At 44.4% G+C, this 20,915-nt stretch overlaps 1 non-coding gene across 1 annotated transcript; it reads left to right on the forward strand.

Annotated features, from left to right (window-relative positions):
• Positions 1–19,823: 19,823 nt before the first annotated feature.
• TRNAF-GAA (transfer RNA phenylalanine (anticodon GAA)) lies at positions 19,824–19,896 on the forward strand. Its single transcript has one exon. It is a non-coding gene; the product is annotated as a tRNA-Phe (tRNA).
• The last annotated feature ends 1,019 nt before the right edge of the window (positions 19,897–20,915 follow it).

Consider the following 20,915-nt stretch of genomic DNA (forward strand, 5'->3'; position numbering starts at 1 on the left):
GACCCATTTTGTGCTTTTCCTGAGGCTCTAGGGGGTGAGTATAAGATTATTCCTGGAAATTGTTCTGTACTGAGGGAACAAATGGTTGTGTAAAAGTTAAAAGAAGACTTGTTGGCTGTTTGGACCTAAATCCAGAAGATTTTTTTTTTTTTTTAACCTCAGCAGAGTGCTACACCCGTTTACTTGTGCTGGCTTTAGGATATCTCCAGAACACACTTTCACCATCCTTTGTCTGACAGACAAAAGGTTCCTGATACAGCCTGGGCATGGGAACAGTGCAGGGATAAAAACCAGTCAATTCAGCCATTTTCAGGGAATCCAAAGATTAGTTTTGCAGCTCAAAATTGTGTATTAATATGCAGACTTTTTGTGCATATTAATGTGTGCAAGCAAGGCCTCTTGAAAACATCAGCAGCAGAGCCAGAGCCATCACCTTTGTGCACCCCAGAGCAAGAAACTCCCAGATCTAATCAACGTTCATATCCTTGGGAAGCAAAGAGAAGGGAGAGAAAAGGATGGATTAATGTGAAAAAGATTTGTCCAATGTCCCAGATAGCAGCTGGAGCTTTAAACTAGCCAGACTCAATTTCTTGCCAGAAGAAGTTTGTGTAGTCAGGATCGATATTTATTAATCCAGGGTTCACCATACCATCCCAATCCATTGATCAGGCACGTTTTTACAACTCCAATGAGCTGAAGTGGTCTGCTGGCACTGGGCCTGAGCAGGGCTCCACTTGAGCCGACCTCCTTATTTGCTTTGGAGTATTGTGTTGCCTTTACTCAACCACACGAGTGAAATTCTGTCATTTTTCTTTTTTTGGGAGGCAACAGGTGAGTTAACCCTGCAAGTCAAGCTACAAGTAAACAAACAAGTTTTGAGTTTTTGTTTGTTTTTTTCTTTTTTCCAGCCAGTGAAAGAACCATTAACATGGTAATTATCACTAGAAATTCTATGTGGAATGGCAAGAAATCCATCTGATCAGCTTTATGGAGTAACCAATTCACCTAAACCTTGTACAACATTTCTCTTGGAGAAATGGGAGGCCCCAGATACATTAGCAACTCTGCCAAAATTGCTCCAAAGGAGTTTCTGCAGAAGGCACTGAAACCTTTTAAAAGTGCTGAGTGTCACAGTCAGATTTTGTCCCGTGGATTTACTAGACAAGGGGACGAGATGGGAATAAGATACTTCAGAATTAAATACACAAATCCTTAAGATGATTCCAAAGCCTAAACAAACAGTCATACAGTCAACAGTCAACATCAACAAAACAGTTTTTATCTTCCTACAGCATCCTTACTAAGTGTTTCCATAGAATACTGCCACTGGATGACAAAACAAAAGGAAAAAAGGAAAGGACTGGGTGCAATAAAATGGGTGGTTGATGCTGGAAAATCTTACAGGCTTAAAAATAGTTCCCCTCAGCTCCTGAAAAGCACAGGAAAACACGAGAAGATAATCAGCTGAAGTTAGCTGGTCTTCCTTCCTCTGGTCAGGAACTGGTACTCAGCACATCCGTCTGCTTCGGTGGTCTCAGTATTTCTGATACTCCTGAGCTTTCCTGATATTTGTTCCATAAAAAGTCACACAGGTTTATTAATTCCTCATTATTTGTGTGTTGTGAGCTGTCACATTGTGGAACTGCTGCTGAGAAATTCCAGGTCTCAGCCCAAAAGTAACTCCAGTCTCAAACTTCTGTCCTGCCCCAGGTCTCAGGTCCCTCCCTGCTCTCCCACATTCTTCACAGATTACTCTAAATCAACTATTTCTTTCTATCAATCAAATATTTAATTACTGTAAATCAACTATTTAATTGCTACAAATCAACTATTTAATCACTATAAATCAACCCTCGTCAATGCATATAAGGGCAAGAGCACTGCTTTCCTAAGTAATTCAGGAGATCACTCAGATGTTAACGATGACATTCATTAGCATAAGACTAATGAGTAGGACTAAGTTAATTGTTTTGCAGCACTTTAGGAATAAAGAAAGGAGAAGAAATCTGAGACCGAATTCCCAACGTTCTTTAATTTCCTACCCCTCTTCCTAAAAGAGTTCTCTGAATATCCAGACTGCTTAGGGTGGAGTAACTGTTTGCAAACAAATATTGGGAATTACTTGGAAGACCCCAGACTCAGCAGCCATCCCTCAAGGCTGCTCTGCCTGGGAACGACCTGTGCACTGTAGGAGATGAAGGATGGCGTAAATCTGGACAGATTTTTCAGGATCTGGTGTTTTCCTCCGGCCATCTTAAATGATAATTCGGTAAAATTTCATTTCATTCTGTATGAAAAGCAGAACAAGAGGAGGAAATTCCAGAGAAAGACTTTTCAGGCAAACATGGATAAAAATATTCTAACAACCCTCCATCATTGTAGATAACTCCATGACCATGGTGGTGCTAAACAATAAACTCCAGTGATGCCTTAAAAAGATCTGGGTTAAAATTACACGATTTTGGGCAATTCATTTATGCTGAAGACAACTCTCACAAAAAAAAAAAAAAAAAAGAGTGGAATTCTGAACTGGAGAGAGCTGCACAAAGACTCGTCTCAACTCCCAAAGAGGAGCTTTTCAGACATTTCCACCCAAGCAAAAAGAAATCTTGCAAACTTGTTTAGATTTTGTGAGGTGGCACAGGATGATCCCAATTGATGTCATGGATGCATGGCTGAAAGGTGATGCCAACAATCTGTCTTCTCACCTTTTATTTCCTCAAACATCTGGGGATAAATTTCCATTGTTTTTTGCCTTTGCTGTTACAGCCATGTATCAACTGCGGTCAAAATAACTGGTATAAAGGGGCTGTCTGTCTTCTGGATGTTTTCAAAATGCCTTATTTTATCAGAATATTTAATAATTTTCAAATTCTATGCTTAAAATGACTGTGTTTCTGAGCAGAATTCCCTAAAGCATTATGCATGCACCTGTGAGTGTGAGATGTAGGGAAAATCAGGAAGGATATTGCTGTTATGTACCTTGGAATCCAGGAAAGTCAAAAGAAATGGCCTGAAATTAAAAATACGCTCACTTGAATCATTTTCTAACAAACTACTTATGCTGTTAAGTCCTTATCCAATCAATACATCACTGACTTCACTTTAAATGATGACATTTTATTTCTTATATATTGTTAAGTCTAATTAAAAGGAATTAGTCACGAGAGTGACAAATTTGAAGCTCACTACAGAATTACTTCATGTGGCATTTATTAGATGTCAAACACGGGAAGAGTTTGAACCAAACTGGCAAATTCAGCAAAAGTTGTGTCTTGGCATCAAAATTCTTTCTTAAAATTAAGTCATTTGTTATTAAGGGGAGTCTTTTTTTTCTCTCTCTCAAATAACTTCTTTTTCTGTACTTACTTTTTGTTAGTACTGGAGAACACAGGAATTGTATAATAGTGAGTAATAAAATCCGTCATTCTTGTGAGTAATGCTTTGCAATTAGATGAAATAAAAGTAAAGTAAGTTGAACAGTGTGGAGTGCAGGGGCTGGGGGTGGAGTGCTGCACTCAAAGGGTTTTGAATTAATAATGATGCTGAACTTTAAGTGCTGGAAGGTTCTGCTGGAATTAACATCAAGAGCTGCGGTGGTTTGTCTGTACTTTGGGTTCCCAACGCTGCCACAGTGACAGGAGTTTGTCACACAGGGAGAATCGGGATCAACTCTGATCTTTCATCACCGCCAGTCACAGGCGTGCAAGTTTTGGGAAGAAAACCCCTGAAATGGGTTTTTTTCTCCAACTGGCTTTGCAATCCAGGCACTCCACGGCTGAGTTCCCCTCTCACAGGAACACCAGGGCCTGGTCTGCCACAGGCACCCACGGAATTATTTTTTCCCTCCTCCCAGAATCAACCTTGCTGCTCCCACTGTTGCTCCTTTTGCCACAGAAGCACACGGAAATGACAGAACCTTTGGACGAAAGATTTTATTTAAAATTTTCTTCAGGTTCATGGAATCACTGAGTTTTGAAAAGACCTCCAAGATCACCAAGCCCAGCCTCCAGCTGAATTCCCACCCATGTCCACTAAACCACACCACTAAGTGCCAGGTCAGCCTGTTTTTTGGAACACTTCCCAGGGTGGTGAAATCCAGCCTTTCCCTGGGCAGCTTGTTCCAATGTTTAGCCACTCTTTCAGAGAAGAAATTTCTCCTGATATCCAACCTGACCCTACCCTGGTGAAACTTGAGGCTGTTTCCCCTTTTCCCATCTCTCGTTTCCCCAGAAAAGAGGTTGACCCTCACCACACCTCAGTCTCTTTTCAGGGGAATTGTAGAGACACAGAAGGTCCCCCCTGAACCTCCTTTTCTCCAGGCTGTGTGGGAAATGGATTTGTAGAGAATTCTCAAAGCCTGACAGAAGGCTCACATAATATGCATCTGTATGCAAACTTTGAGATAGAAAATGCTGACTTAGAAATGCCATGGGATAGGACAGACATTGTTGAGAGAGAAATGGAACTAGAAACAAGTTTCAAAGGATGGCCTTGCAAATAAGACCAGATATTTTGGAGAAAGTAGGACCCACGAGGGGTAATTTTTGATGATTGGCTTTAAGGCATTAACAGTATTGTGTGGCAAAAGCTGATAGGCCAAGAAATGCTTATAGTGTATTGTAATTAGGAAATAATTTGCTTCTGATTGTGATGGCATGAATTGTAACATCTGTACTGTCTCACCCTTCACATGAGACTGAAAATGGAATAAAAGTTTTTAAAATGCCTCTCAGTTGCCCCATCTCTGGGTCAGAAAAAGGGATAATCCAACAGGCTGAGCTCCCCCAGCTCCCTCAGCTGCTCCTGGTGCTCCAGACCCTTTCCCAGCTCTGCTCCCTACTTTGGACATGCTCCAGCCCCTCAATGTCCTTCTCATGAGGGCCCCAAACTGACCCCAGGATTGGAGGTGCCTCACCAGTGCCCAGTCCTGGGATTCCATGAACTTTAATCAAGTCCAAGAGCTGTGTTTCTCAAAGCCAGGAACAGTTTTCCTCTCATTATGTTGGTCCTTTGCTGGATTTATCCAGAGCTGGGTGTTTTATCCGTTGTGCCCTCTCCAGCTCTGGACCAGATGGCTCTGACAGGGCTGTTCCAGAACTGGGGATTTGGGAAGATGGATATTTCCCAGCCTTGGGCAGTGGGATGGAGGGTTTGCCCCAGAACTGGGAGTGCCAGGAGCCACCTGCAGCTGCTCAGTGCAATCAGCATTCTCATTAACCAGCATTTAATGGGCTTGCTAATTGCCAGCCAGTAATGAAGTGTACAGGAGTGTTGGATTTACTGAGCAGCTTCTGGGATCTGGGAGCTTCCAGCTGCATAGAAAAACAGATGATTTTCGTTTTTTTTTTCCTCATTTTGAAGATGTCTTTCAAAAAGACCAACAAATGGTAAATCCTGATTTTCAGCAAACTCTGCTGTCTATTTCTGTCTCAGAGATTCCAGGGAATACTCAGTCCACTATGTCCGCTTATAAACTCCCAGTGAATATAATTATTTCCACTTTTTGGAAACACTGTCTTATTTCATGTCTAAACTCAACTAAATTCAATTTCCAACACTTTGATTCATGCAACTTTCTCTTGCATCACTCAAAATTCTGAAGTCTGACCTCCTTGCTACCTCAGATATTGTGTTAAATGCTGAAAAACTACTCAACAAAACTGCTCCTTATACACTTGAATGAACTGGTGTGATTTTGCACTTTAAAATTAATCCAGGATCATGGAATCATGGAGTTTTTTGGGTTGGAAAGGTTCTTATATCATCCAGTTCCACCCCCTTGCCATGGGCAGGAACACCTTTCACTATCCCAGGTTGCTCCAAGCCCCATCCAATCTGTGCTTGGACATTTCCAGGGATGGGGCAGCCACAGCTGCTCTGGGAAACCTTTCCCAGGGCCTCACCACCTTCAGAGTAAGGAATTTCTTCCCCAAATCCCATCTAAACCTACTCTCTTTCAACCCATTTTCCCTCGTTATAAAAATATTGAACAATATTTGCTCAGAATCTTCTCTCAAGGGGATTGCAACAGTGACAAAAATCTCTGCAGTTCCTTCTCTCCCCACTCAAATTAGAATTTTCTAGACTGAGACGGGTTTTAATTGATGTAAGATGTGTCTTTTTGTTCCTTTATTTGGCAGAAGCTTCAATCCTGGTTACAGTCCAGTGGAACCAAAGCAGGTTTTATCATCCTGACTTTATCACCCAGACATGAAATCTCCTTGAACAGATAACAGGTTTCTTTGACGAGCCCTACTTTCCAGGGAACAAAGTCATCTGGTGCTGGAGAGATATTTTTAACTTTGAATTTTCTATTTTGGTGAACTTCTGAGTTAACAGGGATTTTTTTGCTTATTGAGGATCAGACTTTACAGTCCAGCATTTACCACATAGAATCACAGAATATCCTGAGTTGCAAGGAGCTCACAAGGACTTGATGAAATGTCCACAGGCCCTCATTCCTTTGGAGGGTCTCCAGTTTTTGAAAATGTGTTGAGAGGAATTCAATCGCAAAACAGCTTCTAAAACTCTTTTAATTTTCCTGAGAAGTTGGAATATCAACTTCCATGCTGCTGAAATTCTCCAGTATTTCATTGCAACACCTGTGGCCTTGGTTGGTAAAAATTCCAGTGGAGTAACCTGGTCTAGGAAAGTGGCCCTGACCATGGCAGAAGGTTGGAATGAGATGATCTTGAAGATTCCTTCCAACCCAAACCCTTCCACGATTCTATAAACGTTTATAGGTTAAATCTATTGGATATTCGCTGCCATAATGACATGCACTAATCCAGTGGGAATATTGCAACACTCAGCCGATGGATTTTCACTGCAAACCCGGGGTTCACAAATGATGGGGGAATTTTGGTGCCTCCAGGTGTTACAGCCCTTCTCCTTCTACACAGAGTAACTTACAGCTCCATTTTGTCAGCCCAGATGTGTGTTTAGGCACTGCTCTCAAACAGTGGCTCCCCTATCCTGCCTAATAAAATGTAAATGATAAAAACACACTGTTATTTCCCTGAAATGTTCTCTGCAGCCAGAACACCGCAATGTTCTCTGAAAATTCAGGGAAAGGGGTTATTTTCTGCTTCCTTGTCCCCACGATGCAAAAGCCAGAGCAAAGGTTGACTGCTGTGCCACTTCCAGCCCTGCTCCTTCTCTGTGTGCAGAGAGAGATGCAATTTTCTTATTGGCCCAGCAAAGTGCTGAATTCCTTAATCTGTTTGTCCTTTCTGCAGCAGCACCTCCGCTTGGTAAATAACCCAGGGATGGGAGCAATCAGAGCAGCGAGGCAAAGCAAAGTTATTATGAACTTGTTGAAATGTATGAGGGATGTAAAATGTGAGACGGAGAGGAAAGAGGGAAAAAAAAGAACGTCCCAGGGGCACATTTCATTGCTCAGGAGGCACCAGGTTGAATAAGTTACAAATAAGCTGTCATCTTAAAAGGTACCAGACACTGACGCAAGTGGAAAGTTAAAACAACAGCTCTTTGAGTATTACAGGCAGCAGTTTTTGGTGTTTTAGTGCAGCCCTGAAAATTGAATTGTGCATTGTGCATTGGCAGTGACTTCACTGCTAAACAGCCCATATTTTGCTTTTCTTCGTTTTTTTTGTTTTTTGTTTTGTTTTTTTTTTTTACCTCTGAATGGTCTCTGTTCTGATTAAACTGGGGATACTGGCCGGAATAAATTTCCAGAATGTTGTTGCTGGTAGGTTTGTGGCCTAAGAAGGTCAGCTTAACTTGTGGTGGCCATCCCACTCTTTGCACACAAGAAAATGTGGGTTTATTCCAAGCTTTGAAAAGACAGTTGAACTACAGGTTGCAGGAGTATTTGTAGCTCCATCCCTGGAAATGTTTAAGGGGTTGGATGGGGCTTTGAGCAACCTGGTTTAGTGGAAGGTGTCCCTGACCATAGCAGGGGTTGGAACCAGATGATCTTTCAGGTCCTTTCCAAACAAAACCATTCTCTGATTCTACCTTGAACCCTGTTTTAACACCTTTCCCTCTACGGCCATCTTTCCAAATTTCCCAAATTTCGAGTCTTCACCAGAAGTTCTTTCTAACTATGCTGGTAAATACAGACAGGGACATAAATCAGATTTAATCTAAAGCTTTTAAATGCTGTCCCCTCTCAGCCCTCTTCAGGATTTGGCCAAGGGCTGAACTTTTATCTTGGCTCTGTCAGGAAGATGGACCTCAGTGTGCTCCAATCCCTTATGCTCTAATCCTTAATAGAAGAGAGTTTGCCCGTGTAAGAGAACCCTTCCTCAAGTTTGTAACAAGTTTTGGAACCTGAATTTGGATGTAGAGGAACTGTGGCATTCTTGGTTCCAAGGCTCTCTTCACTGAATGAGAATTACTGAACCCTGGAATGGGAAAAATGGAAGTGATGGGTTCATTTCCAGGCAAATAACGTGAGATCAGAAGGTTCAGGGACCCCACCTGGAACACTGTCTCTATCTCTGGGGACCCTGACATAAGAAGGACGTGGAGCTGCTGGAGCAAATCCAGAGGAGGCCCTGGAAATGCTACAAGGGCTGGAGCCCCTCTGCTCTGCAGCCAGGCTGGGAGAGCTGGCAATGTCCAGCCTGGAGAAGAGAAAGATCCAGGGAGACCTCATGGCTCCTTCCAGTGCCTGAAGGGACTCCAGGAGAGCTGGAGAGGGACTTTGGACAAGGGCTGGAGGGACAGGACACAGGGAATGGCTTTGAATTGACAGAGGGCAGGGTTAGATGGGATATTGGGAAGGAATTCTTGGCTGTGAGGGTGGTGAGGCCCTGGCACAGGTTTTCCAGAAAAAGCTGTGGCTGCCCCTGGATCCCTGGAAGTGTCCAAGGCCAGGTTGGACAGAGCTGTGAGCAGGCTGGGGTAGTGGAAGGTGTCCTTGCCCATGGCAGGGGGTTGGAATTCCATGATCTTTAAGGTCCCTTGCAGTCCAAACAATTCCATGACTCTGATTGTAGAAGGTGCCACAAGAAGTCACAAGTTTGCCCTCCAGAAGAAAGTTGTTTAGAAACTTCCTAATGCTGAGACAAGTCAAATGGTGGCATAGATTTCCCAGGAATTTCAGCCTCTTTGAACAGAATTCTTAAAATCAGCTTAGACTGATTTTTCCAGGACTGAGGAAAGCCATGTAAACGTAACAGAAGAGACAAACACCTTCATAAATTTAAGCTCTCAGATTTAGGCTCCATTCAGATGAAAACTGCTCCGGAAAATAGAGTCACATCTCACTAGTTATTTATTGGGGCTGAACCAAGAGACCAGATCAGTATCAAATAAAACCCTCAGGGTGAAGTTGAATGTGCCAGGCACCACTGAGTACAAAAAGATTATTTTTCCATTGTTTCGTAGTTCACAAATTTGATTTCCTGCTCTGCAGCACAGAGCAGAAGTTGCCCTTTTCGGCTATAAAATCCCCTTACCTAAGTTAGGGAAAGGAAAGGAAAAAGATTTTTTCCCCCCAAACTCTGCTCTCAGGCTCATCAAGACCAATCTGGGCAGCCCTCAGGAATTTGCTTTCCATTTCTGCAGTGGATAACATTTCTTAGCTATTTTCACATGTGTTTTAATATGCAAACAGCACCTTTCTCTTCTCCTCAGCCGAGACTGACATTCTCCACTTTCCCTGTGAATTGTGGATGTGTTTTCCCCCTCGTGCGGTGCAGGGATGGCTCGTGCTCTACTTAGCAGCAAGGCAGAAATAGAGGTGTGCACACGCCTGTAAATCTCCTTTTAGAAGGCAGAAAATCCCAGTTCCTCCAGCACCTCCGAGTCCACTCCATAAATCTCAAGTGGGAATTTGTCTCAGCGGGGCACAGCTTTGGAAATTATGCACATATCGAGGAACTTTGCCGGAAAAGTGGGGCAACCCAGTGTTATTTTGAAGTTATGTCTTCATTACTTGTTGACTTGCTATGATATTTTCTGCAGCTTTCACATGTTTCTGGCTGACCAATTTATTAAGGACTGTGTGTGGAATACTGAAAGGAATTTCTAGCCACTCTGAATATTGATGTTCCACAGAGAAATAGGCTTCCAAATACTTTCTGGAAGTGGGAAACTTTATCAGGGCATTTTTAAAAGTATCATGAAGTCCCCTCAGATCCTGCATTTTCATTTCTGACAAACACATTTTCCAACCCAGAAATGAACGCCTTAATAGGAGAATTTTGTGGAAAATGGATTTATTGTTTTCCTTGTGGTCTGCAGCAGAAAGAAAAAGCCCAGCAGCCTATTTTGCATAGAGTCTGATCAAACATTGTTTTCCTCTGGTAAACTGGAAAGTTGATAATGCTTTCATGAGAAGGGAATGTTTCACTTCAGTGCCCAGATTTCAATTTATGTTCAAAAGTACTTCTGATGGAATAAATGTCATTCTGAATCAGAAAATCAAAATATTTTTAAAATGAGAGGCTGCATCTCCTACACATTTTTTGCTTCCTGTTGTTTTTTGTTTGTCTGTCTGAGACCCACTAATTTGCGAAACCAAGACAAACTCTGGAATAATTTTGAGTTTACAAAACAGGCATTTTTCATCTGCTTTTAACACGAGAATTTAGGTTTAGTGGAAACTTTGAGTGGCAAGAATGACTCAGGGCCGACCAAATGCTCCTCAAAGCTGTGACCTCACATCAATGTGTCTGGCACGTAATACTGGGACTTTCAGAGCTACTATATTACCAATTTAAAAACCCATAACACTCTTAATTGCCATTTAAATATGCCTTAGTTAAATTTCTTACCATGTTAAATTGTAATGAGAGATGAAAATCTTCAATCAAAGCTCTGTTTCTAGTAAATTCCAGAAGGTCTCTGATTTCTACACAAGAACTCTGATTAAATGTGGCCTTCGCTCTCTCTGTGTCAAATGAGCTGATGCCAAAAAAAAAGGACATTTGGAGTTGCTTCTAAATGAAAATTATCTCAAATCCCAGCTTTAATAAAGATCCTGTCATCCGAATTAGTGGTTGATTGAATTAAACTGAACGGACTCCACCGCCCCTCTCCCAAACCATCCCTACAAAAAACAGCCTTCAAGTTGCCTTTGAAATCCTTGGAATTCTTCCTTTTTAAACCCCTGGAACATGTCCCTTAGAGAAATAAGGGTTATTGCTATTTTCTGGTAGGTTGGTAGCGTGTCCTCTGGACAGAAAGGACTCCTCCAGAGACAGGATCATTTCTCCATGATTTTGGTGTCCTGAAATGTGTCTGGACTTTTCCAGGCAACTTTATATAATTATTTCTGCTTTTTAGAATACCATCTTATTTCAAGGCTAAATTCAACTAAATTCAATTTCCAACACTTTGATTCATGCAACTTTCTCCTGCATCACTCAAAATTATAAAGTTTGCCCTCCTTGCTATCTCAGATATTATGTTAATTGCTGAAAAACTACTCAAGAAAACTGCTCCTTATCCACTTGAGTGAACTGATGTGATTTTGCACCTTAAAATTAATTCAGGATGATGGAATCAAGGAAATTTTTGGGGTTGGAAGGGTCCTTACACCATCATTTAGTTCCACCTCCCTGCTATGATTTTGGTGTCCTGGAATCTGTCTGGACTTTTCCAAGCAAGTTTATATGGAAGGAAGGCAGTTACTTATTGTGGAATCATAGAATAGAATCGTGGAATGGTTTGGGTTGGGAAGCACCTTCAGGACCATTTTGTTCCAACCAGGTTGCTCCAAGCCCCATCCCACTTGGCCTTGGATGCTTCCAGGGAAGAGGCAGTCACAGCCTCACGGGGCAGCCTGTGCCAGTGCCTCATCACCCTCTGAGTGCGGATCTTCCTCCTCAAATCTGATTTAAATCTGTCCTCTTTCAGTGTGCTGGCACCTGCCTGGATGGAGCTGGGAACCCTGAGAGAGCGGGGTGAAGATGTCTTGAAGTTACTTCCAGAAGCACTTGGGAGTTGGGCACCCAAATCATTGACAAGAATTAATCCACTGTGGATGGGCTAAGGCACACCACGTCTCCTTGTGCCTGAGGATTCCCACCAACTCCATGCTTGAGTGGTCCTTGGGATGGGACAAGGAGTTCCACAAGGAAAGAAAAAACTAGGTCAGGACCTGGGTTGGGTAGACAGATGGGAAAGATCTAGGAACAAAAGCAGAAGTGTGATTCAACAAAAATATGCCCCTTCTATTGTTATTTGTAATTTTGTTGTTGTTGTTATTAGTTGTATTATGACCTACAAATTTGGAAAGTTTCTTATTCTTGTAATGAACTCATTTTCAAGGATTTTATTACTTATTATCTTGTGTTCAACACAGTCTCTGGGCTGGACTGTGGCAGGCAAGAGAAATGAAGGTGTTCGCAGGCAAAGGATCACATCAGGAATTTCACATCCTTAATTTTATAGCCAAGCTATCAAACCCATCAGAATGATGGGACATTGCAGACTTTACCCTCTGCACAGGAGTTTTTAAGCAGTTTGGATCTGTGGGGGTTTGTGACATCCAGCTGGAAGTTCCTAGGCAAGGCAGGGTTTAACCCACCTCAGTCCTGCCTCAGTTTGCAGCAGCCAAAAAATGTTAACAGAAAAAATGTCTGGTCCTGTGAAAGAAATAGGGAGTGGGGACACCCCTCTATCTTTAGGGAGGACCTTGACTTGGCTGCTTTCTTGGCAATCTAATGCCATTCAGGATGGACTGCGTCCCTGGAATTACTAACTTGGAGGAATTTGGGTTGGGATCCACGGCATCTCATTTCAGAGAACTCCATCTGAGCTGGTTGCATTCAGTCCCCCTTGTAAAAGAATCATGGAATGGTTTGGGTTGGAAATAAACTTTAAATGGATTTTTGGTCTTCTAGTCCAACCTCCTGCAATGATCAAGGACACCTTCGCCCGGATCATGTTGCTCAGAGCCCCATCCAACCTGACCCTGAATGTTTCCTGGGATGGAAATTTCTCTGGATAACCTCATCTGGTGTTTAACCACTCCCATCACAAGAAATTTCTTCCTTAGACCCAGTCTAAACCTCCCCTCTTTCAGTTTAAAACCATCACCCCTGGTCCTGTCCCTACACACCCTACAAAAAAACTCTGTTTCCATATTTCTTAAAAAATCCCTTTAAGTACTGAAAGCCTTCAGTAAGTTTTTTCCCTGATCTTTCTATTTTCCACGCTAAATAACCCCAACTCTTTTAGTTTTTCCTCTCAGGAGCAGCGCTCTATCCCTCTGAAGGAATCAGATGAGTGAAACTTTTAGGATATCTCCAGCATTAGAGCCTTTTCCAATGCACATATGGGGAAAGTTCAGGCTGTTTGCACGCTGGGAATCACAGGATCTTTTAGGTTGGGAAAGACCTCGAAGATAACCAAGCCCAACCTTTGACTGACCCCCACCCTGTCACCCAGCACATGGCACTAAGTGACACCTCCAGGAGTTTGTTGAGCACCTCCAGGGCTGGTGACTCCTCCACATCTTGACCCTGCAATGTTCTTGCCCCAGAATGAGCTGAAAAAAAAAAAGAAAGAAAAAAAGAAAAAGAAAAAACCCAACCTTTAGGTGTGAACTGCTCACCTTGCTCAAAATTCTCACCCAGCCCTTGAGTTTCACAGACTCTTCTTTCTTGTCCTAAAATCCTGGGTGTCATCAGACACCCCTGGCAGGGATGGTGCCTGCCAGACTTGCTGGGGCTGCAAGAGGAGACACTTGCCACTCACCCAGCAGGAAGGTGGCCCTCACAAAACAAATACTTTTTTTACCATGACCTACATTGCAAACACCCACCCACCCCACGTGTGCGCTGTGTCTCCTGCTGGGGGAAGCCCAGCAGCTACGTGGGGGGTTTTATCCCAATTAGTTTTCACGTTGTCAGCGAGATGAGGAGACATCCTGGCATGTCCTGCATGACAGAATCCTGCCAGCAATAGAGACTCCTACTGCTGCTGGGAAAATATCATTTATTAGCAAGGCTGGCCACAATTTTACAGATATTTGTGCTATTCCGTGGAAAGAACAATTTTATTTTAAGAATGTATATCTACCTCTAATCCTGGCTATCTATAGCCTTCTCTACATGCAGTACTTGGCTGACATTTCTCAAAGTCAGCCACTTAATTAACTTAAGTTTGGGGTTCTTTATTTAACCCCTATGTGTTAGCAGTCTGTACCCTTCCATCTTAGGGAGCAAAGATGAAACCCCAGGCCCCTTGTCAGAGGTTTAATCATTAGGAGATTGGATTCCACATCCCTGGAAGTGCCAAAAGGCCAGGCAGGGTAGGGTTTGGAGCAAGCTGGTTTAGTGGAAGGTGTCCCTGCCCTTGGCAGGGGGTTGGAATGAGAGGATCTTTCACGACCCTTCCAATCCAGACAATTCTGAGCCTATTGCTGTTATTTTTGAGTTGCTGGGACCAAGTAAAGGGGGAGAGATGGACTCTCACTGCCCACGTGGCCCAGAAGGAAAGGACAACATCCCAGAATCCACAAAATCCTCCCAACGTGTGGTGGGTCATACCCAGAGCTCCAAAAGCACCACCTCGGTGAGGGTGTGGCCTGGAACCTCCCCCAAAAATGGTTCAGGTTTCACTCTTAGGCTTTGCCACCCGTGGGAGACGCCAACAGCTGCTCTCCACATCCCCTGTGGACAAATCTTCCTGCCCTGTGCTCCTAACGGACACAGCAACAACCCCCTGCCACCCACTTCTGCCTGCATTAGGAAGGAGGGAAAATTATGGCCTTTCTACTTCCTGGAGAGATTCTGGAAAAAAAAGGAAAAAAGAAAAAAAAAAGGTTGGTTAAAAATAACCAGGATGTGGATTTGCAGGCAAAACTGCAATTAGTTAGGGCCTGTTACTCAAGGCTGTGAGAAGAGAGTGAAATGCAGCAGATGGGGGAAGATTCTGCACACACAGAGTTTGCTTGTCTTCAAAACTTTCCAACATCTTTTTTTTCCATTTTTTTTCTCCTTTTCCCTCTGGCTGTTTCTTGCTGATCATAGTCATATGTTTGGAATACAGCTAAAGCCTAATAAATGCACAGTTGATCAGCTGTTGGGAGTTTTTAGAGGTGGTTTGTCTTCCCTCTACCTTGTTAACCATCAGGAGGAGCTTTATTTGGATTATCGCTGAAGTTCACCCTTAATTTGGGGGGGGGGGGGGGGAAGCTAAAGAAGGGTAGATTAGATTAGGTATTAGGAAGAAATTCCTCCCTGTGGGGTGGTGAGGCCCTGGTGTGGAATTCCCAGAGAAGCTGTGGCAGCCCCATCCCTGGAAGTGTTCCAGGCCAGGCTGGATGAAGCTTGGAGGAACCTGGGATAGTGGAAGGTGTCCCTGCCCATGGCGGAGGAGCTGGATCTGGATGATCTTCCATGTCCCCTCCAAACTAAACCATTCCATGATTATCTGATTAAATTACAAATCCTATACTAACAGACATATAGGGTTTGGTGCTGAAATAATTTAAAAATTCACTGAGGGCCAAACATTTATTCCCCCCCCCCCCCCCAATTTTCTCTGTGTTAAATAAAAAGGGAAGCCCTTTGCTTCACAACCTTGTATTTAGACTTGTCCTCCTTAAAGTGGGAGCCCTCAGTTCAAGCATTTTCCCTTTTTTAGGGAAGGGATGAGGCCTTGAAATCCTAGGAAATACAAAACCCACTCTAGGTTTCCAGCCAGCACGAGGACATTTCCATGGGGGCAGCTCTCAGTCAGAGTGAAGTGAGAGACAGAACGATTAACGTGTCAGAGACAGAGGGATTAAAGAAGGCATAAAATAATTGTGACAGACAAAGATTATTCACACATTTAATTATTCCCTTTTGCATAATCGTCCTCAGGGACACCGGTCCGTGGCTAAATCCCTGGAATCTCCCCCTCACACAGCTCCTGGGTTGTTCATTGATCCTGAAGGAATCTTTTCACAGGGAAAAAGCTGTTTGATGTGGCCGGAGGTCCGACCACCCTCCTGAAAACCTCAGGTGGCTCCGATTTTCAGCCATCCCCAAAAAGACGCAGCACCACAGACCTCCCAGCGCCGTGATGAGAAGGACAAGGAGGCTTCTCCCCCAGTTTCACCCCTCTGAAACCACGTTGGGATAAAACACCCTGCAAATGTCAGATGAGCAGGAGCTGGCAGGTGGCTTCACCTCCCTTCCCTGGGATATTTCTGACTCACAGGCAGTGCCCGGGGGGCTGCACCAGCCCCCTCCTCGGCGGGGGAAGACAGGTGGGCCAGGCAGAGCCCCGGCCCCACGGGGAGAGAGATGCTTTTAGCTCTGAGTCATCCCTCTGCTGCCTTTCGGAGGGAGAGGCGGCAGCTTTTGGAGAGTGGGAGTCGCTCTGCTATTTTCTGTTTACCGGCTCTGCTCGCTGTCATTTCCCACCTGGGGGACAACGGGTTTGAAAGCCAGAGTGCAGCATTTTGTGGCTGGAACATTAGTTTTTTGGGTTTTTTTTCTCCTCTCCAGATGAAGGGTGAAAGTTTGGCGCTGGCAGGAGAAGCTGAAAAATGGAGAAGGGGAGAGGGGGAGGGAAAATCCTCTTTTGGGCAGTGAGGGGCTATCACTATTATTTTATATCCACACTGTCCAGAGGGTTTATTGGCACTTGAGAAATATGTGGGCAAGGGGAAAAATGAGCCTTCCTTGACTCCAGATCCTGGTGTGCTGGATGTTTGATCCTGCACACCAATGTCATTCCTGCCACACAGGACCCAGATAAGCTACCAAAAGTCCCTTTAGGTCAATATTTCTATGCCTCAGAGCTGTCAATCTTCCCATCAAAGTTGGTGTCACTCAGGCCCATTTCCTGCTGGATGCATTATCCGTGGAGAATCAATTGCATGGCTTGGGGCTGGGTTATTGATGCCATTATCTTGTTTATGGCTTGTGGATGTTCCTGGCTAAAGCAGCACCCTTCTAACTCCCAAGTAAAAGAAAAGTCCAACTATTCCCATATTTCAGATGTCAAAATGGAGATAGATCCACTCAGGGTTTTTTGCTCCAGCAGGCTCATGTTGTTTGCAGGGCTTGATCCTGTTCTGTGTTCTCTGGGAATGGCATAAAATGGTTTTGCTTGGAAAGGACCTTAAAGATCAACCTGTTTTAACTCTCCTGCCATGGGCAGGGACACCTTCCACTAGACTAGGTGGCTCCAAGCCCTGTCCAACTTGGCTTTGAACACTTCCAGGGATGAGGGAGCCACAGCAGCAGCCTGTGCCAGGGCCTCAGCACCCTCACAGGGAAGAATTTCTTCCTAATATCCCATCTAAATCTACCCTCTCTCATCTTAAAGCAATCCCCCCCTTGTCCTGTCACCATTTGCCATTGCAAAAAATCCCCTTTCCAGCTTTTTTGTATTCCCTTTTAGGTGCTGGAAGGCCACAGTAGGATCCCCAGGATACCTGGTGAGCAGGTTCTGAAAGTTCTTCTCAAACAGCCTGAGGACTTGAACGTCATCCCTTGTCTAGTTACAGCAAGAGCAAGATCCAATTTACATCTCACACGTCTCCAGCAGCAAACTTTTACAGGAGTAGGTTGGCTTGGCCAGGAGAGATTTTTCTTTTTTAGACCTGGATCTAAATGGAGACCTCTCAACAGCCTGGTGTAACCTGCCTGACTTCCAAACAGATTTGGAGGCCCATGATTCCCCTCTCCTGACAAGTCCTAGGAAACACCTCCAGCTGGTGCTCGCAGTCTCAGGTCTTGGAAGGGAATGCCTGTCTACCCAGGAAAGCTCACTGTACATGGCAGCAGCTGCCAGACCCACAGCTGGGGCTTAGCCGTGAGCAGCAGTGGAATTTTGGAGGAGAAACCACAGGAAGTTGCAGCACACACCCCATATGGGAAAGGGGTGAGTACCTGGAGGAGTTTCCCCAGGTTGGAAGAGCAATTCCCGGTGCTGAGACATGTCAGGATTGGATCAGAGCTGTGATATCCATAAAAATGCAGAACCTCCCACCTGCCGCATAGTTCATTGTCATGGGCCATTTTCCTTTTCCATCTCTCACATTCATGTTTTTCTCCATGTTAGAGATTATCCGTTTTTTTACGGACAAAGAATGAAGCTGAATCGTTCACCCAGACTTAAGACTGCAAAAAGCTTTGGATCCCACTCTTGATGCAGCCAGATCTAATGGGAGGAGGGATTCTTGGGTGCTGCATCCAGCTCTGGGGTCCCCAGCACAGGGAGGACATGGAGCTGTTGGAGAGAGTCCAGAGGGGCACCAAGATCATCAGAGGGATGCAGCAGCTCTGCTGTGAGGGAAGGCTGGGGGAATTGGAATTGTTTGGAAACAAAAGAAGGCTTGGGGAGAACTAACTGTGGCCTTCCGGTATCTGGAGAAGCTGACAAAGAACACAGAGAGGAACTATTTACTAGAGCATGGAGGACAGGACAAGGCTTCAAACTGAGAGTAGGTTTGGATGGGATATCAGAAAGAAATTCTTCCCTGTGAGGGTGATGAGGCCCTGCAGACTGTCCAGAGAAACTGTGGCTGCCCCATTCCTGGAAGTGTCCAACACCAGGTTGGATGGAGCTACCTGGGATGGTGGAAGATGTCCCTGTCAATGGCAGGGGGTGGGAATTCCATGATTTTTGAGGTCCTTTCCAACCTAAACCATTCCATGTTTGTTTCTAAGGTTGGATGCTGCTTGCATTGGAATGAAGCACATGAGTGAACTGATCACCTTCAGCTGCAGGAGGCTGCTCTGGAGGGAGCTAAAGATGCTCCAGCTTTTTCCGCCATCTCCACATGTTCTGGAACCTTGCAGGATCCTGGTGTAAACTTAGGGAAACTTTGTGGTTTCTCTGCTTTCCTTGTGAGCTGAGGGAAACCAGGGGGTGTCACCTCTTGGAGGTATCCCTTGCCCACATTCCCAGCTTTATCCTCACTCTACACATAGATTTTGGAGTGCTTTGGATGAGGACCCTCTCCAGGTTCCCTCTGAAATCCCTGGCACAAGGAATGCATGGGAATGCTCAGGAAATGGAGCTGGATTCCCAAGCAGCACCGCAAACAAACAACCCACTCCTTGTTCTTTGCAGTTTTAGGAACTTTGATTAAAAGTCAAGTTGTTAAACAGTAACACTTAGAACATTTAGATGGGCAAATTTCTCTTATTTTTTGATCCCAAACCCTGTACATTTGAGCACAAATTTATTCCCCAGTCATTTCTAAATGCCTTTCTTTTTAAAGCTATTGAAGACAGGGAAAATGAGGTGGTACTGGATGCATACTGGGGAGCATAACTCTTATTTATTGGAGAGGCAGCGACAAACTACATATGTTACATAATTGCATAGAAGATAGCAGGATTGCAATGTTCTGAAACAAAAAAGTGCCAGCATTTGGAAAGAAGAGGGATGACTGGAGGCAATTGATGCAATTTAGAGTGATTTAAGTGTAGTTAAACAATTGCACATTTTGGTGCGATGTATGACATACTAGTCCAAGAGAACTGAAAAATTTTCCCGTGTGTTTTCCATGTTGGCTTCCCAGCTGATGCTCCGCCGGGGAAACCTGTTATTTGTGGGGAGAAGTTGATCCTGGCTGGGGTTTTTCCTGAGATTTGTTCTCTTGTGTTTTGCTGTGTGGTCAGTCACACCATTCCAACACTAGAATGGGTTGCCCAGAGAAGCTGTGGCTGCCCCATCTCTGGAAGCGACCAAGGTCAAGCTGGATGGGGCTTGGATCAAGCTGGGACAGTGGGAGGTCTCCCTGCCCCTGACAGGGAGTGAAATGAGGTGAAAGGTCCCTTTCAAACCATTCCATGGTTCTTCTTGGAGTGTTGGGCAAACTGGTTTGAATGGTGAAAGTTTGAGACCGTATTCCAACAGTTTTTGGAATAAATTTGAGCCAAAACAGAGCTGAAGTAGCTCAGCTGGGAGAGCGTTAGACTGAAGATCTAAAGGTCCCTGGTTCAATCCCGGGCTTCAGCACAGTTTTCCTGCACTTTTATGTGCCCAGGGCATCTTTCATATCCAGGAGAGATCCAGCCAAGGGCCAGCAGGACTGGAGGGGACTGGAGGGGACTGGAGGGGGCTGGAGGGGACTGGAGCATCTCTGCTGTGGGGAAAGGATGAGAAGCTAGGTCCAGTGGCCTTGGGAGACTGTGGAGTTCCCCTTGTCAGACATATTCCCAAGGGCCCTGGAAGTGGTCCTGGGCAAGGGGCTGTAGGTCCTGCTTGAGCAGGGCTTGGGAGTGATGCCTTAAGTTTTAGCTTTCATGTTTTTCAGACTCTGTGCTGCCCAGGGTTGTAGTTCTGAGCCTCACATTAAGTGTCAGTCAGCTCTCTTCACAGTGCAGGGAGACAAAACAAATCCTTTTCCTGCTGGAGACCAAAAACAGTGAGTACAGCTTTCAGGCCCAAAAGCACAAACAACAGTGGACTGAAGAGAGAAACAAGAAGGATGGGACCTCACAACCTGAAACTGTAATTGGACAATTAAACCCCAATATGCAAATACACCATAACTTATAAAAGTGTGAAACCTTGTGACCAGTCATCCATTTTGTGACCATTCTAAGTCCATCTTGGGTGTAGCCCTGGTCAGGCTCTTGTCCTGCCCAAGGTGTATCCTTAAAGGCCTTTTAATAAATACCTACTCTATTCTCTAGCTCTGTCCAGTCTCTGTTTCATATCAGCCTTCCCGAGGCATCAGGAGCAGTGACTTCCATGAGGTCCCTTTGGATCCCAACCAGTCTGAGCCTGTGAAAGAGGAACAGGGTTTTACAGTTCCAGTACTTCAGCAAAAATTGTGCTATAAAGGGATTTTTGTTCCTTCCACTGCCTGTTCCCAGTACTATGGCATGGACTGCCCTGTAAATTGGTGGTAATGTTGACCCACTGATGTGGGGGCTGTTTCGTCTGGAGTGAGTCCAGAGGAAACCACAAAGATTATTTTAGAGATAGAGCTCCTCTCTTATGAGGAAAAGCTGAGTTTGTTCAGCCTGGAG

The sequence above is a fragment of the Chamaea fasciata genome, unplaced genomic scaffold (genome assembly GCF_029207755.1).
Source record: "Chamaea fasciata isolate MVZ Bird 193981 ecotype frontalis unplaced genomic scaffold, bChaFas1.0.hap1 SCAF_1, whole genome shotgun sequence".
In the NCBI taxonomy this organism is placed as follows: Eukaryota; Metazoa; Chordata; class Aves; order Passeriformes; family Sylviidae; genus Chamaea; species Chamaea fasciata.